Genomic DNA, 24,605 nt, shown 5'->3' with positions numbered 1-24,605 from the left:
GTCAAAAATGACCACCAAGTCCAGGTTCCCTCCCGTGTCACCCAGGTCGGGGGGCGATTAACATCTTTCCTCAGGGCATGGGAGGGGATAACTTCCGACCAGTGGGTCTTAAAGACGGTCGCCCACGGTTACTGCGTGGAATTCGCCCGACCTCCACAGTTCAGACCGCCACGCTCACGGCGCCTTTCACCGGACCATCTGGAGATCCTGTTCCAAGAGGTGGAAGCACTGCTGGGAAAGGACGCCATAGAAGCCGCCCCTATTCTTCAGGTAAACGAGGATATTTATTCAGTGTACTTCCTTGTACCCAAAAAGGATCTCACCATGCTCCCTGTTCTAGACCTGCGCCCAGCGAACAAGTTTATAAAACCCCAGATGTTTTGCATGGTAACACTGCAGGAGGTGATCCCATTGCTGAAACAAGGGGACTTCATGGCAACATTGGACATGAAAGATGCATACGTTCATATTTCAATGTTGCCAGCGCACAGGAAATATCTAAGGTTCATGATCCAGGACAGGCATTACCAATTCAAGGTACTCCCCTTCGGCACACCTGCGCAGACTATCAGTCCCAGTTTACCCTTACTTCGACGACTGGCTCATCACAGGGGACTCGTTCAACGCTGACAAAAAACAGTAGATCTCCTCTTCAGCCTGGGTTTCTCAATCAACGAAAAGAAATCCAGTTTAGTCCCCAGCCAAGTAAAACAATTTCTGGGAGCGCTAATTCGGACAGAAGATGGTCGCGTCTTCCCCTCCAACGAGAGGGTTCAGAACATGCTTTCTCAGATCCCTCAATATGTAGCCAGTCGGGAGGTGACGGTACGCAAAGCCATGTGTTTGCTAGGGATGATGGCGTCATGCATATACTTGGTTCCCCACGCGCGGCTGCGCATGCGTCCCATGCAAGAGTGGCTCAACAGCCAGTGGCGTCAGGCCAGCGGACAATGGGAAGATCTGGTAGTTGTCTCGCCAGCCCTCGTTCTCTCTCTGCAGTGGTGGACAAGGGAAAACCTCTTGAAGGGGGAAGACCTTCACCACCCCTGCAGTGGAAGCCACTCTCACGACAGACGCATCTCTCACAGGGTGGGGAGCTCATCTGCTTCAGCAGACGGCACATGAAGTTTGGTCTCCTCAAGTAGCGTCCAACCATATAAACTTACTGGTGCTGTTAGCGGTGTTCAAGGCTTTGAAAACCTTTCAAAGGCAAATGCAAGGGAAGACAGTGCTGATCCTAACGGACAGCACTACAGGTATGCATTACCTGAACAAACAGTGGGGCATTCACTCTCCAGGTGTATCCAAGCTGTCCCAGAACATTTGGATATGGGCTCTCATCCACAAGATGTTTCTGTTGTCCCAACATGTTCCAGGGGAACTCAATCTTCTAGCAGATGTACTCAGCAGAGATTTCCCTCTGCCCGAAGAGTACGAATGGCGAGTGCACAAAGACATTGTGTCCAACGTCTTCGCAGAATGGGGTTTCCCAGAGATCGACCTGTTCGCTACTCAGGAGACTGCCCAATGCCAAGATTACGCCTCCAGGTACCCCCAGAACCGATCCAAGGGGAACGGTCTCTGGATAACATGGTCGGGGTAATTTGTCTACGCTCAAACACCCCTCCTCCCCCCCGCGACTCCCCTTCTCAGCAAGATAGTGCACAAGATGCACCAGGAACCAGTTACCATGATACTGGTGGCCTCCATGTGGGCCCGCCAACCCTGGTTCGCTCACCTGATGGAAATGTCCCTCTCCCCACCAGTCAAGCTACCCTGCCCGTACAACATGTTGTCTCAGGACAGGGGGGAGACCCTACACCCATGCCCACAAACTCTGAACTTAGCAGCCTGGCTCCTGAGATCATAGAGTTTGGACACCTGCAACTCCCTCAGAGGTGCATGGACATACTCAGGGAAGCTAGAAAACCTAATACACGTTATTGCTATGCCAGCAAATGGAAACGTTTTGTCATCTGGTGCAATTCCAAGGGCGTCAATCCCATCGATTGCTCACCCTCACACATTGTGCTGTATCTAACCCACCTGTTGGACACTGGGTTAGTTTTCAATTCCCTAAAGGTTCATCTGGCTGCTTTGTCAGCCTACACCACATCACAACTAAAGGTATTGTGGTGGAAAATACCAGTGATTAAAGCCTTTATGTAAAGGGTTAAAAGGATTTATCCTCCCATCTCTCACCCAGCCCCTGGATGGGATCTGAATGTGGTTTTGACCAGGCTCATGTGAGCTCCCTTTGAGCCTATGCATAAAGCAAGTCTGAAGCACCTGACTTATAAGACAGCCTTCCTAGGGGCTATCACTTCTTTCAGAAGGGTTAGCAAACTGCAGACTCTTTATGTTCTAGACCCCTTTGTTACAGTCCACAAAGATAAGGTAGTTCTGCGCACTCATCCCAGATTTGTGCCTAAATTCATCTCAAAGTTCCATGTGAACCAATCTATCGAACTACCCACTTTCTTCCAGAACCCTACTAACATGGCCGAAAGAAGCCTACACACACTGGATGTGCGCAGGGCACTCATGTTCTACCTGGAAAGAACCAAACCACTGAGGAAGACTTAACAGTTCTTCGTTTCAGTGGCAGCTGGAAGAGAAGGGAACCCTGTCTCTAAATCAGCTATCTCAACGTGGATTGTCAAATGCATCACACTATGTTACACTCTTGCTAAGAGAGAACTGCCCTTCAAGCCTAGAGCACATTCTACTCGAGGCACTGGGGCATCCTTAGCATTCATTGCAAATGTTCCTCTTGAGTCCATTTGCAAAGCGGCAACCTGGAGTTCTGTACACACCTTTACAAAACACTATTGCCTAGACAGTCATTCTAGGTCTGATTCTCAGGTGGGACAAGCAGTACTAAGACATCTTTTCTCTTCTGTTCCTTCTCACAACCCACCTCCAACTCCGGGTACTGCTCGCTAGTCTATGCAGAGCATGTGATTCTAAGCAGATTAACAAGCATCAGAAGACATGCATTACTTACCTAATAGCATTTCTGATGATTGTATCTGCTTAGATTTACATGCGCCCACCCTACCTCCTCGCTCAGGGTGGAAGGAACATAGACGTCTTACTACTTTCTCTCTTTATGTACTCACTCACTATAGCCTTGGGCTCCCTCAAGGCAGAACAAAATACAATCGGAGGGACCTTGGCGCGTGAGGGATTTTGGGTACACTACACGTCATGATAGGGATAGTGTTACGGACACGCCTATGCCGACGTCCCCTTTCGGTCCCCGAAAGATAAGATGCAATACTCCGCGGTTACCACTTGATGTCGGTCCATATGCACAGCATGTGAATCTAAGCAGATGCAATCATCAGAAATGCTATTACGGTAAGTAATGCATGTCTTAAAGGAGGACCCTAGGGGTCCCCAGTAACACTGCCCATAAGGAGCTGTGTGTTGCAGTAGTAAAACACAGATGCCTTTAAGAGCTATGGAGCAGACAGACTTCATAGTACTGGTAGATTACAAAGAAAAGAGTTCCAAAAGACAGACCCCATAAGAATGAATGAGTGGAAAAAGGCTCAGAGAAAAGTTCCAGAAGTCCAGCAAAAAGTGCTGGGAGTCTCACTAGGAGAGGGGATGAAGCACAATAATGAAAAATCTCCCTAATACTCACATTGGGAGTCCCAACTCTTCCTCGTCCCCGTACTTTCTAGGTATGCCAAATCATCTATCCTTCAGCAGTACATGGAATTATATGGGATTGCGGAAGCCTGCATAGGGTAGGAGGAGGAGGAAGAAGTTGGGGATATATTTTTGGCATACCGCATTCTTCCTGGAAAGTCATCCCTAGTCCCATAGGGGTGATCCCTCTCCATGAGATCCACCCGTTGAGTACCACTCCAGGGGGACTATTAGGTAGTGGCCTCAGCTCCCTGACCTCATGGGATGGGGCTCCCCCTAGGGAAGAAGGGCCAAAATCCAAGGCTTCGACACAGGCCACAAAGTTTCATGCGCATGTCCAAGAAAACTTTCTGGACTTTCTCTTAAACTGAATTTGAAAAAGAAATGCTCAGACCACATGTCCTTAACTGTGCTTACAAAGCGCCAACCAAGTCGGGGTCCTCAGTTCAGCAGAGGCACCCCTTTCTCTCCAAGTACACAGGAGGTTTTGGAGGCTTTCATGACCGTAGAAACTGGACAGAAAGCTCCCTGTTAGGAAAGATTTGTCTTTTGCTACTTTCGTCCCATAAACGTCTATTGGACACCCTTTCTTTTTGCTTTCTTTTGACTGCTGACATGACTTTATAGAGGTAAGTAAAGCTGCTTTACTTCCCTTGCTTTGTGCTCATTTTTATGGGGAGACTGATCTGTCCATAAGACTCAGTACTGTGAGAGTGTCCCCCATTATGAGATTGTCGGTAGGCTGCCAATAGTACCGGCAACCACGGCCTACTGTTATTACGGGTAAGTTCCCATTCCTGTAGAGTCCTATAGGACTCCATGGGATGGGAACCACTGAAGCACTGGCACCGTTATTACCAGTGCTAGTGATTTATCTGCCTGGTAAGGGCCTGAATGGTCCGGTCAGGCCTGCCGGTAGTTCAAAGCCCCTACCGGCAGACTCAGTGAACCGGTCCGGAAAAGGTGCCGGTAACATTGTTACCTGTACCTTATTTCCTGACCGGCTCACTTATAATGAGGGCCTATGTCTCCCTTAGTGTTTTTTTTCTTTCTATTTTTAAAGCTGCACACCTCACCTTAAGGTGAAGTGGTTAGGATACTTTGCATTCTTCTAATATTTTGTTTTGTAACTTTGTGGTTAGAAATGCGATGCATCCAGGATGGGTTGGTGCCAGCAGATATTTTTCTAGCATGTTTTTAACTTTTACTTGTGCACTTTGCATTTTATGGCATATAATGCCATAAAGATTACAATGTAATATAAAATGGCCATGCCACAAGATATTTTTTATTTTTTCCTGTCCGTTGGCCAGATTGTCCTTTTGCCTTCTCCCTGCCCTCTCTGGTCTGGAATTGACATATATGGAAAGCCTGTTCCTGGGCAAAACCTCTGCCTTTCCCAGGCAAAGTCGTGCTCTGTGTGTGGTCGGATGTGGGGGCTGGAACTATCTGGTCCCAAACCACATCTCTGCCCATGGGTGTCTGTTGCTAGGCGGAATGTTAGGGCAATTGGCTGTCCATGATTGGTGGCAAGTCCAGTCCAAATCCTGAATAAACGGAGGACTCCTGCAGCCATTCGACAGATCGTTTGCGCCAAATATGCTACGAAGATTTGCAGCCCACTGAAGACCTGAGGTTGACCATTGCAGCTCACAAGTATTGCCTCCAGCCAAGTCCCAGTGAAGCCCTGCTCCTCTGCCTGATCTCAAGACGACCCTCATTGGTGCTTCGACCTGTGGACCAGTGGTAACAACCAGTTTCGACCCCTGCTCAAGGATCCGCATCTTCTGAGCCTTCGGAAGTGTCCCGGGACTAATATGTGGACTGACCAGCTCTCTCCTTGGCTACCTCTCTTCAGCTCTCACCATTCCAAGTACATCCTCAGAACTTGGAGAATCTTCAACTTGTGTTACAAGAAGCCTGCTCCTGCATTTTCAGCTCTTGCAACAACGGAAGCCATGCAGGACCTGCTCCTTTGTTCGTCCATTGAAGATCAGCTGTTGCTGCTTGACTATCTTGACCCCCATTGCAACTCGTCTTTCTCACTCCCTGAAGGTATCCTGAGGTGGTCTGCCCGCAGAGGTCTTCAGCTTTTCTGCATTTGGGGTGTTCTGCTAGAAGCTATCTGGAAATGATTCCTAAGTACTGAGGCTGCCCGAAACTAAATCCTGCGTCCAAAAGGTACCTCTGCACCTGCGATCCTTGGCCGTTTCTTTTCAAATCCCAATCACACAAGCCTTTCCCCAATGGAATCTAGAACCTCAGCAGTGGTCTCTGGAGAAATCGGAGTCAGAGCGATAAGTTAACATACCTGTTCCTGTCCTCCATGTGGTTACATGGGTGTACATTCCTATCCCTAAATCACTCTTTCCTGACTTTGATCGGTGGAGGCCTGGTCAAGGATCCCTTACTTGGATCTAGTCTAGTGTCTGGAATTATGTGAATTATCTTACCTAAATTAAAAAATGTTGGCTCTTTTAATCAAAACCACTGGCACTGTCAATCTCTTTATAACCTTAACTGTGAATTGTAACTTTGGAACTGGTGCCTTTGGGGCACATGCCCCCAAACCATTTTAGGATTGGACTGTAGAAGATCTAGGGAAGCTGTTATGGTTATTTTAAAATGTTCCATCTACTTCTAATGTCTCTGCGTTGTACTGGTTGGTGTGACAATATTTGACTAAAGGTTTTTACTTGCTTAATGTCTAATATAAAGGCCTAATGAATAATTGTATTTTTGGAATTGCTGGTCTCACTGGAATTATTGGTGTTGCTCTGTGTGGACTCATTGTAGCCCTAGACCTATCTCCTCCCCCTCCTTAGGCTACGCCCTGCAACTTCGCTACCTACCTTGCTTGAGTTTGGCTAAAATCTCAGTTTCTCCTTGTTCAATATAATCGGGTGGCCTCCAAAAATTCTCCCCCTGGGTTGATTTTGGAACTCCTCTTAACAGCAAACCTGTAGCATGAGATTCAAAAGCTCTTACAGCTCAGAGCACTAGAACATGTTCCTCTGTCAGAGTTAGGGTTGGGCTTTTAGATACGTTTCTTTGTCCCAAAAATTAACAAGGCTGGTCTTCGGATGGTTCTAGATCTCCTTTCAACCTTTTCTTACCGCAAGAAAAGTTAAAGAAGATAACCCCAGCAAGAATACTAACTTCTCCAGCATGGGGTCTGGCATGGATTCACATGCTCATGAATATTCCCCGTCGTCAGGCTGGGAATCCTCGGTAAAGAAAAAACCAGTATCAGTTTCGTTTCTGATCTGTCTTTCGTAGTAATAACCAATCACTGGTCTCTGCGTCATACTGACCACAGCCAATGACTGCCCTCTACCTAAGCACCGCCTCTGGCAGCCATCTTCAGATTTTTACCGCACGTTCATGTGTTGGGATCCTCGTGCTATTGCTCTCGAGCGTTAGTGCTATTTTTTCGCGCTTTTTCACAAAAACTTCGATTCTTTCGGTCAAAAGAGCCTCAAGCTCCACCGATCCTACATCCGATCAACGGGGACCCGTGTCGGATTCATCTGTGCCCCTCAAGGGTGAAGATTTCGTCGAGCTACACTTCGGAGGACTCCAGAAGCTTCTCAGGCCCGGTCTCGGAGATGGCCCAGGAGAAGGGAAGCTCGACGCCCGGAAAGCTGTTCAGGGCCTGCCCTGGATGCCAGCTGCAGAACGTCTTCAAGGAGGACGAACACTCTTTCTGCCTTTACTGCCTTCATGGGGACAAGACGCACGTGGAGAAGGACTGTGCGTTTTGCGGCAACATGTCGGAACGGACCATGAAGGACCGCCATCAACGTCTCGCCAGCTGGCTGGAGGGTAAGAGCCCGTCTGGCGAGAAGAAGAAGAAATCTGAGCGGTCTTCTAAGACCTTTGAGGGCGCCCCGGCGACGGGGGCCCAACATAAGGCCAAGCACCGCGAGTCCGCTGGCACCGGGAGCGCCGAACGGTCGGGCTCTACGGGCGCCAGGCAGGGCGCACCCTCCCCGGCACCATCAACCACGAGCCAACGCTCTGGGTCGGGTAAGAGGAAGGCCGAGCACCCGGCGAAGCTCCTGGAGAGACCCCGGTCGAGCTCTAAGGCAGAGGAGGAGCGTGGCAGTGCCCCCTCCCTCAAGGATAAGGCGGTGAGCGCACCTAAGGTGGTGAAGGCCTTGATCCATTCGACCAAGCCCTCTATCGAAACGGTCGCGGCGGCCCTGGCCCAGCCTGTGGAGGCTGCACCAGTGGTGGCGGCCTCGGGGCCCAGAATCTCCCTGCCTCCTCGGAGGGAGTCTTCTTTCGTGCCCATCGATAGGACCCCCGTGAAACCCTCCGTGGGGAAGAAGGGGGGGCAGGGCGTCGTCGTAGATTCGGCCTCAACCTCAGAAGAGGAACTGATCGAGGTCTTAAGCCACGGCCTAGGCGTGGAACAAGACCAGCCCGTCGGAATGGGCCCCGACGCAGGTGACGACGACGACATCGTCGAGGATACCGACGGGGCCCCTGCTCGCCCGTCGGATTCCCCTCTGCCAGCGCCGCAAGACAACTCAGCGGCCATTTTGTTGGCGATACAGTCCTTATGCTCCGAGATAAGGACGAGACTACCGTTACCGACGGAGGAACCTCTCCCGTCGGGGGATCCAGAACCGGGACCTTCTGGTGTTCCCCCTACCAAGAAAAGAAGGATCCATCCACCGCCTCCTTTTCAACCGTCGCGCCCCGTCCAGCCCTCCTCCCCGTCCACCCGAGGGGATGATACGGGGACTGACACGGCAGCGACGGGTACGGACGACGAGGCATACGACGAGGATTTTCCGTCGTCGCCTCCCACCAGGGCTTCTCCGCCCGACGAGATTGGATCGTTCCACTCAATGATCGCCAGGGCATCCGAGCTTTTCCAACTCTGCCCTGAGGAGAAGAAAAAGGAAGGCTTCCTTTACCAACGGCGCGAGACCAAGAGGAAGACGGTCCTCGCAGTGCCTCTGTTGGACGACATTTGGGATGAGGGCCTTTCCCTCCTCAAGAACCCTTCCACGACGCCAGCGAAAAGAGACCGGTACGAGAAAAAGTACCGGGTCCCGGACTCGGCCCCCCTATGCCTCCGGGCGCAACCTACCCCGGACTCCGTCGTCTCCGCGGCAGCCAGGAAGAAAGCGGGGGGGGGTGCGGCCTCCACGTCGACTTCCCCGCCGGACGGCGAGGGAAAGAAATTGGATGCCATGGGACGCAGAGTCATCTCGTCGGCGGCGGCGACGATTAAAGCGGCCAACGCCTTGGCTATCGTGGCCCGCTACGACAGGGAACTCTGGTACAAGATAGCTCCCCTGCTGGATTTTCTGCCGGACGACAAGAGGGCGGAGGCCCTTGAGATCCTGCAGGAAGGTGAGGTGGCCTCGGACCACGCCATCACCGTGGCGACGGACATCGCCGACACTGGGTTCCGCCAGATGGGCAACGGCGTTTGCCTTCGACGTCGCGGATGGCTCAAGGCTACGGACTTTCGGCAGGACGTCCAGACCAGGGTCCTGGACATGCCCTTCGACGGGAACAACCTGTTTGGGAAGACAGTGGACGATTCCCTTCAGGCCATCAAGGCGGATACTGAGACGGCCCGGGCCCTTGGAGTACTGCAACGGCGGACGCCCTTTCGGAGCGGCGGAGGCAAGGGCGCCTCCAAAGGTTCCGGCGGCGGTTTCGCTTCCTACCGTCAAGCGGCCCGCTCGTCGTCGCAAGAGGCCTACAGAGGACGAGGCAAGTCTGGCGGCCCCCGCCGTCGTCGCCAAGGAGGCCAAGGCGGCAAGGCCGCGTCCAAGCAGGATTGAACCGGCCGTGGGGTCGGGCCCCCACCGAAGCACCCCGGTGGGAGGCCGGCTGGCGGGCTTCGTCAGCGTGTGGGAGTCCATCTCCACCGACCGTTGGGTGCTGGACGCCCTGGCCCGGGGCCACGCGCTCGAGTTTCAAAGAAGGTGCCCGCGCGTCCCCCCCGTGGCCAGGAAAGAACTTCACGTCCCTCAACTTCTCCTGGAGGTAAAGGCGATGCTCAGAAAGGGCGCCATCGAACTCGTCCCAAAGAGGCTTCGGGGCTCCGGAGTCTACTCGCGTTACTTCCTCGTGAAGAAGAAGACGGGAGGATGGCGCCCCATCCTGGACCTGCGACGCCTGAACAAGTTCATCAAGGCGCAGAAGTTCCGGATGGTCACCCTCCAGCACGTCCTGGGTCAGCTGGAGGAAGGAGACTTCCTATCGTCGTTGGATTTGGAGGATGCCTACTTCCACATTCCCATCCTAAAGGGGCACCGAAAATTCCTCAGATTCGTGGTCCAAGGGCGTCATTACCAGTTCAAAGCCCTTCCCTTCGGACTGCGGTCGGCACCCAGGGTTTTCACCAAGTGCCTCGCACCGGTGGCGGCGCAGCTGCGCCGCGAGGGGATTCACGTCTACCCCTACCTGGACGACTGGCTCATCCGCGCCAAGACGAGGGAGCTCGCCGTGGTCCACACGGCAAGGACCGTCCAACTCCTCACGGACCTGGGATTCTCCGTGAACTACGCCAAATCCCACCTGGTGCCCGCGCAGGTCGCACTGTTTCTGGGAGCGAGGCTCGACACAGTGTCCCTTCTGGCCTCCCCGTCGGAGGAGAGGACCAGGACCATCTTGGGCAAGGTGCAACGGATGTTGGTGGCCGACGCGGCCAAGGTGAGGTCCATCAAGTCCCTCCTCGGGATGATGTCTTCCTGCATCTACCTCATTCCCATGTGCAGGCTCCGGATGCGCCCGTTGCAAGAGTTCCTGGATGCGCGCTGGATCCAGACGACGGGCAGCTTCGAGGAAAGGATCAAGCTCGACGAGAGTTTCCGACGAGCGATACGGTGGTGGGGCACCCGCGCGCATCTGACGGCGGGCATGGACTTCCAGACCCCAGCCCACCAGGTGACTGTGACCACGGATGCCTCCCTAGAAGGGTGGGGAGCGCACACCGAAAATCTGCACGCAAGGGGACTCTGGCTCCCGACGGAGAAGTCCCTGCATATCAACGTCCTGGAGCTCCGTGCAGTGTTTTGGGCCCTCAGGTCCTTCCTTCCGTCCCTCAAGGGCAAGGTGGTGAGGATCTTCACCGACAACACCACCACCATGTTTTACATCAGGAAACAGGGCGGAACCAGGTCCCCAGCGCTGTCCAAGGAGGCGCAGGACCTGTGGCATTGGGCCGTCGCCCAAGGGATTCTTCTGGTGCCGTTTCATCTGGCAGGGATAAAAAACACCATCGCCGACTCACTCAGCAGGGAGCTGCGCTCGTGCCACGAGTGGGAACTACGGCAGGATCTGGTGGATCGCCTCTTCCGACGGTGGGGCACACCCCAGATCGACCTGTTCGCGACGGCGACGAACACCAAGTGCCGGAGGTTCGCCAGCAGGTTTCCCCAGACGAGGAGCATGGGCGATGCTTTCTCGTTCCCCTGGGAGGGCCTGTTCCTCTACGCGTTCCCTCCCTTGCCTCTGCTAATCCGGCTCGTCAACCAGCTCAAGAGGTCACGGTGCAGGATGATCCTCGTCGCACCTGCGTGGCCGAGGCAGATATGGTTCCCGGACCTTCTGGACTTGTCGGCGTCCCCGCCAATCAAGCTGCCGGCGGACGCGGATCTACTCTCCAGGGAAGGAGGCGCCATCCTCCACCACGACCCGAAGTCGCTGAACTTGCAGGCCTGGCTCCTGCAGCGCTAGAGTTTGGAGGATACGACATACCGGCCGATTGCAGAGAGGTTCTTGCAAAGGCCAGGGCGTCCTCGACTCTTAAATGCTACGGACACAAATGGAAGAGGTTCTCTGTCTGGTGCTACGCACAGAAGATTAACCCTCTACGGATTACGGCTCCCCAAGTGCTGCCGTACCTGCTGACGCTGGCCAAAGCTGGTCTGGCACACGCGTCCATCAAGATTCATCTTGCTGCGATCTCCCGATACACCAGAACCACGGGCCGGACGTCCTTGTGGTCTCATCGTCTGGTGAAAGAGTTCATGAAGGGACTGTTCAGATCGTTCCCGCCGGTGAAGGCTCCGGCCCCGGCGTGGGAGCTCAACGTGGTGCTGACCAAGCTCATGGGACCTCCGTTCGAGCCTCTGCACTCGGCCCCGTTGAAGTTTCTATCGTGGAAAACAGCTTTTCTCGTGGCCATCACCTCCGCACGACGAGTGGGAGAGATCCAGGCCCTTTCCTGCAAGGCCCCGTACTTGACTTTCCACGACACGAGGGTAGTGCTCAGGACGCACCCCTCCTTCATGCCCAAGGTACCGTCGGACTTTCATCTCAACGAACCCTTGGTGTTACCTGTGTTCTTCCCGTCGCCTTCGTCGCCGGCTGAGAGGACTTTGCACTCGCTGGATGTAGCTAGAGCGCTGAAGTTCTACGTGGACCGCACGAAAGGTTTTCGGAAGACGTCACAACTCTTTGTGAACTTTGGACCTGTCAATCAGGGGAAGGCTCTCTCGAAGGCTTCCATCTCCAGATGGCTCTCCGGCTGTATCATGTACTGTCACCGGTTGGCAAACCGACCGCTGCCTGGCCGTCCGAGAGCCCATTCCACCAGAGCGATCGCAGCTACCACGGCGTTCCTATCTGGTGTGCCCCTGCTGGACATATGCAGGGCTGCTACGTGGAGGTCGACGCACACCTTCACGAAATTCTACTGCGTCGACCGGGATTCCAGGGAGGAGTCCAGGGTCGGCCAAGCAGTGCTGCGCAACCTGTTCGCCTGAGGTGAGCCTGGTGAGGAGGTAAGATGCTTAATGTTGAGTTGATGTGATGCTTAATGTTGAGCCTTTGCCACCTCCCGTGGTTGTGCATGTGTGTACTGCTATGTATTCTTTATTCATGAGCATGTGAATCCATGCCAGACCCCATGCTGGAGAAGGAACAAGTTACTTACCTGTAACTGTTGTTCTCCAGCATGGGTCTGGCATGGATTCACATGCGAACCCTCCCGCCTACCCCTCTGCGGCTCTTCACTTGGTCATACTGCCACTTCACGTGCTTCCAAATCTGAAGATGGCTGCCAGAGGCGGTGCTTAGGTAGAGGGCAGTCATTGGCTGTGGTCAGTATGACGCAGAGACCAGTGATTGGTTATTACTACGAAAGACAGATCAGAAACGAAACTGATACTGGTTTTTTCTTTACCGAGGATTCCCAGCCTGACGACGGGGAATATTCATGAGCATGTGAATCCATGCCAGACCCATGCTGGAGAACAACAGTTACAGGTAAGTAACTTGTTCCTTCTTTACAGCTGCGTGACTGGCTGGCTGCTGTGGATCTCAGGATGCAAACCTACATGTGCTGATTTACCCACCTCGTGGGCGCTTCCTCTCTTTCTCCACCAGAAGTGACTATTACCAATACAAGGTTTTGCACTCTCGGTTTTCATGTTCTCCTTGGGGCTTTCTGTGAACACCAAGAAATCAACACTGGTAGCACAACGTCGGTAATCCATAGATTTCAAGTACGACACCCACACAAGGAATGTGTTTTCAACATGGGAACGGGCAGCAGATGTTTTAACCATGGTGCATCTCTTCTTGACTCACAACTCCACCACGACTTGGCGGTTCCAACGTCCTCTGCAACTAATGGCAGCTTGTGTTCTGGCGGTGCCCATGGCAGTTACATATGCACCATATTCAGTTTCACCTGGTGGCTCAATGGGACCAAATGAGGGAGCCTCACTACAAACCAATTGGCATCCCATTTCAGATGCAGGATGAGCTCTAATGGTGGGCGAATGATCAGAATCTCCTGCTTCGAAATCCCTTTCAGGAACTCCCCACCATCAGCTGACAATGGTGACCAACTCCTCGCTCCTGTGATGGGGAGCTACCTTGGGAGATCCGAAAATCTATTACATTTGTGGTCCGCACAAAGCAGAGGAGCATACACATTTGCTGGACGTGAAGGCTGTATTTCTTGGCCTTCAACCATTCTTGCCTGTTCTCCTAGCTCATGATCCTCAAGTGTTTTATCTGAACAAATAAGGAGGGACCAAGTGAGTGAATCTGTGTGTGTATAGTCCCTTCCCCCGATCCACAGCGGCCAACCTGTTTTTAAAAGTTGCGAAATGCAACTTTGAAACTATTAGTATCCTGGCACTGTGTGCCAGGATACTAATGGCAATAAATACCTCACCAGGGAAGGGGGGAAATTACTGCTTTAGGTAATACCCCAGGACCTGAGTTAATGGGTGCCGGAGCACTACCTGAAGCGTTAATGCCCCCCCCCCCCTCCCTGCTCAGTACAAGGCTTGGTGCTTAAACTCACAGCCGGTACATTTTTTATACCAGTGTACATGAGCATGCTTGTATATGTGATAAATGCAACTAATCATTTTTTCAAGTTTTTTTTCTTGAGTTCTGGTGCATTAGGTTTCATATTCGATAGAACAGCGTTTTGGGCCACATTGCTGTGAGACAAGACTATTTTGTTCAATCTTTGTACAGTTAATTTGGAGATGTTGCATTAATATGCTGCATTAACCATGTCACCTTGTTGCAAGTTTGGTGGTAATGCAGCTGTAAATCCACTTATTTACTGCCAAAATAGATTACTGTTACTGCCAGTCGATCCCATGGACTTAACACAGAATTACGAGTTGTGGCACTGTGGTGTTGGTTCCCATTTTCAGAGTTCATAGGTATATTTTTCCGATTTACTGCAATAATTTCATGCGGTCAATCTAACGTTAATAGGTGGATGACTTACCTCCACTTATTTGCAGGAGGTAATTCGTACACCTTACCTCTAATACTCGTATGGTCATCTGGTAATTTGGTGACAAAATGACTGCCACTTTACTTCCACTTTTTGCCACACCACAATTTTCGTAATGAGACCCTATGCATGTTACAAAAGCCATTCAACCATATTTTGATATCATTTCATAAAGCCCTCCTAGCTTGATGTAATAGTTTGAAAGGCTGCTGCAATAGTCGGGTCTAATCATTTTGAGAAATGTTTATAAAGTAACTGATTGGATGAAAGGCTGGCAAGTATAATATTGCTTACATTTAGAGCTAATTTAAATAAGACATGTTGCATACATTCTCTGAGGTGTGTCCAAAGCATATAAACCATAGGATAATTAAAAACCATGATTAAGAAAGAACCATCCATCCATCTAGCGCTTGGTATTTGTTGAAAGATTAGCTGTACATAATCACATGATTGAAAAGGTTGCTGTGAACAATAAATACATTAGTTTGCATAAGACTAGCTGACATTAAAATAGAGGTATTTTTCCTCTGACTACAATTCAAAAACTCCCTATGGCAAACTGCTCTGCAATCCTCCTCCCACAAGGGTCTCACAGGTACATTTAACAACAAATTCACGTTAGAAAAGAGAGGCCCTAAATAGGATTATTTTAGGTAAAAAAGTAATCAAATATGCAAGGATGCATCATCATGCGATGATGATAATAAATATTTCCTTTGATCGAGCACCTTCATAGATTTGCTATTTTTAGGAACATCTGATTTGGGCAAGTCAAACATAATCATTAAAGATGAAAAGATACTGGGTTCTCTGAAATTGAATACTTCATTAAGATAGCTTAATGAAGTATTCAATTTAGGAGAGCTACCCTTGGAACACTATTAATTCCAAAATAATATCCATGCACTCTTAAAATCCTTATTTTGCTATGCCTAGATTTAGTTTCATTTTCTTGTACTAAAATAATGCTGTAGTTACAGAAACAGCAGTTGTAATTGAACCAATTTCTCTGATTAAAGGGGGGATCATTCTTTTTGAAGAGCACTGTAAAGGATGGATCCAAGATTTTTCCAACAGAAAAAAACTGAGGGTGTGGTAGGGGTACCTCCGTTTTTGAAAAATAAGCTAGCTTTTTCTTTATTATGACAGCTCCATGTTATGATTGGAAATCAGGGCATTTGATGCCATCGCAACCTTTACTGTTTTCAGGCTCATCTAGGACAATCCTTGGTCTGCTCTGCCCCCGTAGGAACTTGACAGGCTCATGAGCGCGTGATAGGGAAAAAAACTAGGAAAATAAAGAGGAGCTTGTTCTCTTTGATGGCTTTGAGTCTACACCCCCCCACCCACCGTAAAACGTAATTTAGGGTCCAAAAGGTTATACAGTTCGTAATCCTTTCCAGTACATTTTCTTTGATATTAGTAAGCGAGTAGGAAAATGTAATCCCCAAAGACATAAAATCAAGTTGCCACCATTTCCTACCTAAATGATTTTCTTTTTAAACAGAATGTATTGGGAGGAATTACTTCTATTAAATGTGTATCCGGGTAGAAAGGAATTTTGATTTATATAGCAGAACAGGTGTTGAGCACTGGTATCTGGATTTCTGGGAAATAGTATAATATAGTCAGTTTACACCGCAAGCTTGGATTCCATTGACTCCAAGTGAGTTTCCACTGTACTGGAAAACTGGCCGATCTATTGAAAGAGGTTCAATGACTAGGATGAATAATGAGGTTGTCTACTATCACCATATCTGGTTCCCTTTGGAATAGAAAAGTGTTCAGAGAGCGTACCTTTAATATATTTCAACTAATTAATATGTGTTAGTTTTGGACTCTGAATATAAAATGTGTACTATCAATATAAACAAATGACTTAAGCTATGCTGTCGCAAAGCTCTTTTGGAAATTACCACTTCTCTCCATTAAAAGACTTCTCTGCTTCTAGGGCAGGGTACAAAGTTTGCACTCACCCCTGGCCAGTGATAATTGACTCTTGGCGAGTCAGATATGGTGTGCTGTGTATGTATAGAATTCATGTGGCAAGTGACTTTTTATGGCTGGCTTGCAGCGTGAAATATTTCCCTGTTCTAAGGCAATTGTAGCATAACGATCTGTAAATTCTCAAACCAAATTGTGTAGAACCCCCAACCTTTTACGATCTATTTATTTGAAGTTGCAGTGGCAAATTCAATCAGAAATACCTTACAATAACACATTTATAGTTGGCAGAGGCATACCCAGAAAGGTTGCTTGTTATAGTAGCACAAAGATGAGAACAGGTGGTGAGCTAGTTTGAGGGAGTGAACAAAGTGGGACATAGACCAGGAACAAATCAAATAAAGAAACAGGTGATGTACAAAGGTACATTTAATGTGGGAATTGGACAAGAAATGGAAACTAAAGAGGAGTACTGTACACATTTACAAAATTACATTATGCAGCACTGGAGGGAGTGCTGGGGTTATGTAGAGGGAATGGTGGGAGGGAGAGCTCCCTCTTTTGCCTCATTAACATTTAAGCTGAGCTTTGAGGCGATCCCGAGTGGAAGTGGGAAGGGACACTAGGTGTGGGACTCTGAGGTTGAGCGCAAAGGTGGAGCAGATGGAGCGAGATTGTGTGTAGGCATGGATGCAGTTAGCCAGATATTGAGGAGCAAGACCATGGATAGCATTGCAGACTAGCAGAAGAAACCTGAAAAGGGAGGTATTGTGCATGGAAAGTGGGCCAACGTGGTACCCATAGGAAGAATTGGGTGAGGGTCTAAGTAGGGTATAGAGTTAGTAGTGAATTTGAGGACTTTTTCAAGAGGGAGAAGGGAGTGGAGCGGAAGGTCAAGAAGTAGGCATGAGCAGTAGTCTAGTTTGCTGAGCATGAGAGTGGAGTTTAGATTTTCTGAATGTTAAGGTCACTATCAGCAGCAGAGACAGTAGTAGTGATTAATTGTTGCAGTTAGAGGTCGGTATCAGAAGAACCCCATGGTTAGAAGCTTTGGGCAAGTGAGCAAGAAGTTCAGGCGGGAAGCATATAGACGAGGGGGCAGGGATGGCCTTAAACGCCAGGAGAAAGATGACTTTCATTTTCAAAGAGTTGAGCATGAGACAGCAGATAGCCATCCAGTGAAATATTGTAGTGAGCCAGTTGGTAGTCCATTCTGATATGTCTCGGGTGAAGGAGGGAAAGTAGAACAACATTTCTCCAGCATGGGGTCTGGCATGGATTCACATGCTCATGAATATTCCCCGTCGTCAGGCTGGGAATCCTCGGTAAAGAAAAAATCAGTATCAGTTTCGTTTCTGATCTGTCTTTCTTAGTAGTAACCAATCACTGATCTCTGGCTCATACTGCCCCCAGCCAATGACTGCCTTCTCCCTAAGCCCCGCCTCTGGCAGCCATCCTCAGATTTTTACCGCACGCTCAAGTGTTGGGAGTCCTCGTGTTTAGCTCTCGAGTTTTTTGCTGCGTGTTCATGTTTTTTTTCAGGAGATTTCTTATTTTTTCGATTTAATCGAGCCTCAAGCTCCACCGCTTCTACTTCCGATAACGGGGACCCTTTTCGGAATTCTTCTACGTCCCTCAAGGGTGAAGTTTTCGTCGAGTTTACACTTCTTGGAGGATTCCGGAAGATTTGCGGCCTACCTCAACGGACATGGCCCAGGACAACGGGAGCTCGACGCCCGGATCCAAGCTGTTCAGGAACTGCCCTGGATGCGGATTACATAACGTTTTCAAGGAGGACGAGCATTCGCGATGCCTCTACTGCCTCCATGGGGACAAGACGCATGTGGAGAAGGACTGTGCGTTCTGCAAGAACCTTTCGGAACGGACCAAACAAGATCGTCGTTCCCGCCTCGCCACCTGGCTGGAGAAGGGCACAGCAAGTGAGAAGGCGAAGAAGAAGTCTGAGCGGGCTTCTAAGTCCTTTGAGAAGCCCCGGCGACGGGGGCCCAACAGAAGGCCAAGCACCGCGGGTTTGCGGGCTCCAGGAGCGCCGAAAGGACGGGCTCTTCGGTTGCCAAGCAGGGCGCTGCTTCCCTGGCACGTTCGACCACGAGCCAGCGCTCTGGTTCGGGGAAGAGGAAGTCCGAGAACCTGGGTAGGCTGCTGGAGCGGACCCAGTCGATCTCGAAGGGGGAGCGAGGCGCTGACCCTCCCCCCAAGGCGAAGGCTCAGGACGCACCTAAGGTGGTGAGGGCTTTGATCCACCCGGCTAAGGCCTCTACCGAAGTGGTCGCTGCGACTCTGGCGGAGCCAGCTGAGACTACGCCAATGGAAACGGCCTCTGGGCCCAGAGTATCCCTGCCGCCTCGGAGGGAATCCTCTTTCCAGCCCATCGCTAAGACCCCCCATGAAGCCCCCGGCTGAAAAAGAGGGGGAGGGGGCCGGTGGCCATTACAGACTCGGAATCAGCCTCTGAGGAGGAACTGGTGGAGACCGAGGAGGGCCTCAACGAGAGGTTCAGAAACCTCAACGAGAGGTTCGAGAAGGTTCGATCCCAGTGGACCGTCCCTGCTGACGTGATCGAAGATAGCAACGACGAACAGGGCCCAATGGAGCTGCCATCCCGTCCGTCGCAGCCATTGCCCGAGCCCCAGGATAGCTCGGCGGCCATTTTGTTGGAAATCCAATCCTTATGTACCGAGATAATGATGAGATTACCACGCACCCCGATGGAGGAGCCAGAACCAGGCCCGTAGGGAAGCCCTCCGAACAAGCGGAGGAGAGTCCACCCCGCTCCGCCCTTCGTGCCTGCGAGACCGGTGGACCCCTCATCCCCCTCGCCGGGAGAGGATACGGCGACGGACGATGACGGCGGCAATGACACAGCAGACATCCCGTCGTCACCCCCCTCCCGCGGGCGTCCCCAGCCGACGAGGTTAGCTCTTTCCACGCCATGATAACAAGGGCATCCGAGCTCTTCCAGCTCTGTCCTGAAGAACAGAAAAAGGAGGGGCTTCTGTACCAACGACGAGAGGCTAAGAGGAAGATGGCCCTCGCGGTGCCTTTACTCGACGACATCTGGGACGAGGGGCTTGCGGTCCTCAAGAACCCTGCCACGACACCCGCCAAGAGGGACAGGTACGAGAAGAAGTACTGAGTCACCGATGCCTCCCCCCTGTGCCTCAGGGCCCAGCCCACGCCAGACTCAGTCTCGGCAGCGGCTAAGAAGAAGGCAGCGGGCACAGTGGCTTCAACTTCCACTTTCCCGCCGGACAGCGAGGGCAAGAAGTTGGACTCTATGGGACGACGAGTCATCTCGTCGGCGGCAACGATGATTAAGGCGGCCAATGCCTTAGCGATCATGGCCCGCTACGACAGGGAGCTCTGGTTCAAAATAGCTCCCCTGCTAGATTTCCTGCCTGATGACAAAATGGCGGAGGCCCTAGAAATTCTGCAGGAGGGCGAGGTGGCGTCGGATCACGCCATAACGGTGGCGACGGACATCGCCGATACCGGATTTCGCCAACTGGGCAACAGAGTTTGCATCCGACGACGGGGATGGCTCAAGGCGACAGACTTTCGCCAGGACGTCCAGACCAGGGTGTTGGACATGCCGTTCGACGGCAACAACCTCTTTGGTAAGGCGGTGGATGAGTCTCTACAGGCCATCAAGACCGACTCGGAGACGGCCCGGGCCCTTGGGGTGCTTCAGCAGCGACGGCCCTTTCGGAGCCCCGGAGGCAGACAGGGTGCCTCCAAAGGATCCAGCGGTGGCTCCTCCGCTTACCGGCAGGCGGCCCGCTCCTCTTCCCAGGAGGCCTACAGAGGTCACGGCAAGCAAGGGGGATCCCGCCGTCGTCGTCAAGGAGGCCAAGGCGGCAAGGCCTCCTCCAAACAAGACTGACCCGGCTGTGTCGTCGGGCCCCCACCAAAGCACCCCAGTGGGAGGCCGGCTGACGAAGTTCGTCAGCGTGTGGGAGTCCATCTCCACCCACTGTTGGGTGCTGGACACCCTGGCCAACGGGCACTCGCTGGAATTCCAAAAGAAGTGCCCTCGCATTCCTCCCGTGGCCAGGAAGGAGAATCACGTCCCTCAACTGGTGTTGGAAGTAAAGGCGATGCTCAAAAAGGTGCCATCGAGCTCGTCCCCAGGAGGCTCCGGGGCTCCGGAGTGTACTCAGGGTACTTTCTCATCAGAAAGAAGACCGGCGGTTGGTGCCCCATCCTGGACCTGCGTCGGTTAAACAAATAAATCAAGGTGCAGAAATTCAGGATGGTCACCCTCCAGCACGTGCTGGGACAGCTTGAGGAAGGCAACTTCCTATCGTCGTTGGACCTGGAGGATTCTTACTTCCACATCCCCATTCTAAAAAGGCACAGGAAGTTCCTCAGGTTCGTGGTTCAGGGACGCCACTACCAACTCAGAGCCCTACCGTTCGGATTAAAGTCGGCACCCAGGGTTTTCACCAAGTGCCTGGCACCAGTGGCGGCGCGGCTGCGCCTGCAGGGGATCCACGTCTACCCCTACCTGGACGACTGGCTAATCCGGGCAAGGTCAAGGGAACTCGCTGTAGATCATACGGCGAGGACCGTCCGGTTGCTCACAGAGCTGGGGTTCGCCATCAACTACCCCAAATCCCACCAGGTTCCATCGCAAGTAGCTCTGTTTTTGGGGCCGAAGCTCGATACTGTGGAGCAATTGGCCTCCGATTCAGAGGAGAGGACCAAGACCATCCTGGGCAAGGTGCGGCAGCTGTTAGCCACGGACGTGGCCAGGGTGAGGTCTATCAAGTCCCTTCTCGGATGATGTCCTTGTGCATCTACCTTGTGCCCCTGTGCAGACTTCGGATGCGTCCGCTACAGGAGTTCCTCGACGCCCGCTGGTTTCAGGCGAGCGGTTGCTTCAAGGACAGGATCCCCTTCGACGAGGAGTTCCGTCGGGCGATCCTATGGTGGGGCACCCGGGCTCACCTCACGACGGGCACAGACTTTCAAACCCTGGCGTTTCAAATGATGGTGACTACGGACGCCTCTCTGGAGGGTTGGGGGTCCACGCCGGAGATCTCCACGCAAGAGGCCTTTGGCTCCAGGAGGAGAGGTCTCTTCACATCAACATCTTGGAGCTCCGAGCAGTGTTCTGGGTGCTCAAGTCGTTCCTCCCGTCCCTCAAGGACAAAGTGGTGAGGATCTTCACAGACAACACCACCACGATGTTCTACATACAGAAGCAGGGGGACACCAGATCCCCAACCTTATTCAAGGAGGCCAAGGATCTGAGGCACTGGGCTGTCGCCCAGGGGATGTTTCTGGTTCCCTTCCACCTGGTAGGAATAAAAAACACCATCGCCGACTCACTCAGCAGGGAGCTGCGCTCGTGCCATGAGTGGGAACTGCGCCAGGATCAAGTGGATCGACTCTTCCAACGATGGGGCAAACCCCAGATCGACCTGTTCGCGACGGCAACAAACTCCAAGTGCCAGAGGTTCGCCAGCAGGTTCCAACAGCCGAGGAGCATGGGCGATGCTTTCTCGTTCCCTTGGGACAGCCTGTTTCTGTACGCGTTCCCTCTATTGCTGTTGCTGCTCCGCCTCATCAACCAGCTCAAGAAGTCCAGGTGCAGGATGATCCTCGTCGCACCGGCGTGACCGAAGCAGATCTGGTTCCTGGACCTTCTGGACTCGTCAACGTCCCCGCCAGTCAGGCTGCCGGCGGACGCAGATCTTCTCTCCAGAGAAGAAGGCGCCATTCTCCATCACGATCCACAGTCGCTGAACTTGCAGGCCTGGCTCCTGCAGCACTAGAGTTTGGAGGGTACGATATTCCGGCTGATTGCAGAGAGGTTCTTGCAAAGGCCAGGGCGTCCTCAACTCGCAAGTGTTATGGTCATAAATGAAAGAGGTTCTCTGTCTGGTGCACGCACAGAAGATTAACCCTCTGCGGATTACGGCCCCTCAAGTGCTGCCGTACCTACTGTCGCTGGCCAAAGCTGGTCTGGCTCACGCCTCCATAAAAATACATCTGGTTGCCATCTCCCGATATACCAGGACTACGGGACGGGCGTCCTTGTGGTCTCATCACCTGGTGAAGGAATTTATGAAGGGACTATTCCGATCATTCCCGCCGGTGAAGACCCCTGCCCCGGCGTGGGAGCTTAATGTGGTGCTGACCAGGCTCATAAGAGCCCCATTCGAGCCTATGCATTCGGCGCCTTTGAAGTTCCTATCATGGAAGACAGCGTTCCTCGTGGCCATCACCTCTGCACGACGAGTGGGAGAGATTCAGGCCCTATCTTGCAAGCCTCCATACTTGACTTTTCATGACACGAGGGTGGTGCTAAGGACGCACCCCTCCTTCATGCCCAAGGTGCCGTCGGACTTCCACCTCAACGAGCCCTTGGTGTTACCAGTTTTCTTCCTGTCGCCTTCGACGCCGGCCGAGAGGACTTTGCACTCGCTGGATGTAGCTAGAGCGCTGAAGTTCTACGTGGACCGCACGAACAGTTTTCGGAAGACGTCACAACTGTTTGTGAACTTTGGGTCTGTGAATCAAGGGAAGGCTCTATCGAAGACTTCCATTTCCAGATGCCTCTCCGGCTGCATCATGCATTGTCACCGGTTGGCAAACCGACCTCTGCCGGGCCGTCCGAGAGCCCATTCGACCAGAGCGATCGCTGCTACCACGGCGTTCCTGTCTGGTGTGCCTCTGCTGGACATCTGCAGGGCTGCTACGTGGAGGTCGACACACACCTTCACAAGATTCTACTGCGTCGATCGGGACTCGAGGTAGGAGTCCAGGGTCGGCCAAGCAGTGCTGCGCAACCTGTTCGCTTAAGGTGAGCCTGGTGAGGAGGTAAGAGATGCTTAATGTTGAGTTGTTGTATTGCTTAATGTTGAGCCTTTTGCCACCTCCCGTGGTTGTGCATGTGTATACTGCTGTGTATTCTTTTATTCATGAGCATGTGAATCCATGCCAGACCCCATGCTGGAGAAGGAACAAGTTACTTACCTGTAACTGTTCTCCAGCATGGGTCTGGCATGGATTCACATGCGAACCCTCCTGCCTACCCCTCTGCGGCTCTTCACTTGGTCATACTGCCACTTGGCGTGCTACCAAATCTGAGGATGGCTGCCAGAGGCGGGGCTTAGGGAGAGGGCAGTCATTGGCTGGGGGCAGTATGACCCAGAGATCAGTGATTGGTTACTACTAAGAAAGACAGATCAGAAACGAAACTGATACTGATTTTTTCTTTACAGAGGATTCCCAGCCTGACGACGGGGAATATTCATGAGCATGTGAATCCATGCCAGACCCATGCTGGAGAACAACAGTTACAGGTAAGTAACTTGTTCCTTGAGTGTTATCCGCAAAGTGAAATCTAAAGAACAAGATCAGTCTTTTTAGGGTAGAGGTTGAAGAACAGAGGTCCAAGGACTGCCCCTTGGCGACACAGATAGGGAGAATGGTGGGGTCAGAGATTTGCGAGTTCCAGGCAGTTTTAAAGGAACGATCTTCCAGGAAGGAGGCAAACAAGTCTATAGAAGACTTGTGAAACCCAAGGGCCTGGAGAGTGAGGAGGATGGAGGACTTGGTAACAGTGTAGAAACTGACAGAATGCCCAAAGGGATGAGGATAGGCAAGAGTTCAGAGTAATGAGCATCACAGAAAAAGTTGTAGACCTGCATGAGTGCAGTCTTGGTGCAGTGTTCACTTCGAAAGTCAGTTTGAAGTAAACATTGCACCAAGACTGCACTTATGCCCAAGGGCAGTTTGTGTTGTACTGTGCCCAAGTTCCTGTTAGATGAATTCTGGCATGGCCTCCCCAAGGTAAGTACAGTCTTTATGGGTATGTGGTAGCCTGGTTTTAGCCTCTGGTGGTCTAGGGGTTGTTCAGCATTTCTGCTCAAGTTCGCTTTGCTGCTGGGGAGCGATGTGCAGCATGTCGGCTGGCTGTGTAGGCTCTCCGCTATAGCTTCCACTCTCTTGCTTTGCAGGTTCACCGCTCCAAAGAGTATGGCGTGGGGTGCTGCTGTGATGTGCTACTTATGTTGGTAGCTCGCTTCAGCTGCCGTGCTTTCAGTTCTGGAACAGAAAGAAAGGACCTGGCGAGCATTTGTTAGGTGGTGATGCAGATGAATACTGCCCAGATTTAAGCCAGCAGTTGGGGAGGGGGCTGGAGTTTTGGCCCTCTAAACTGCTACAGTCCCCACTGGGGTAGGACTGGCTCTTGCTTCCCAGCTGGTAGGCTACCCACCAC

At 51.9% G+C, this 24,605-nt stretch overlaps 1 protein-coding gene across 5 annotated transcripts in view; it reads left to right on the top strand.

Annotated features, from left to right (window-relative positions):
• Positions 1-24,605, top strand: part of SUCO (SUN domain containing ossification factor) — a 1,613,753-nt gene that overhangs the window by 845,362 nt on the left and 743,786 nt on the right. The window lies entirely within an intron of this gene.

Source organism: Ambystoma mexicanum, chromosome 1q, assembly GCF_040938575.1.
Source record: "Ambystoma mexicanum isolate Mex_15411 chromosome 1q, UKY_AmexF1_1, whole genome shotgun sequence".
Taxonomy (NCBI): domain Eukaryota; kingdom Metazoa; phylum Chordata; class Amphibia; order Caudata; family Ambystomatidae; genus Ambystoma; species Ambystoma mexicanum.
Note: the sequence above shows the minus strand (reverse complement) of the source record. Positions and strands in the feature narration are given on the sequence as shown.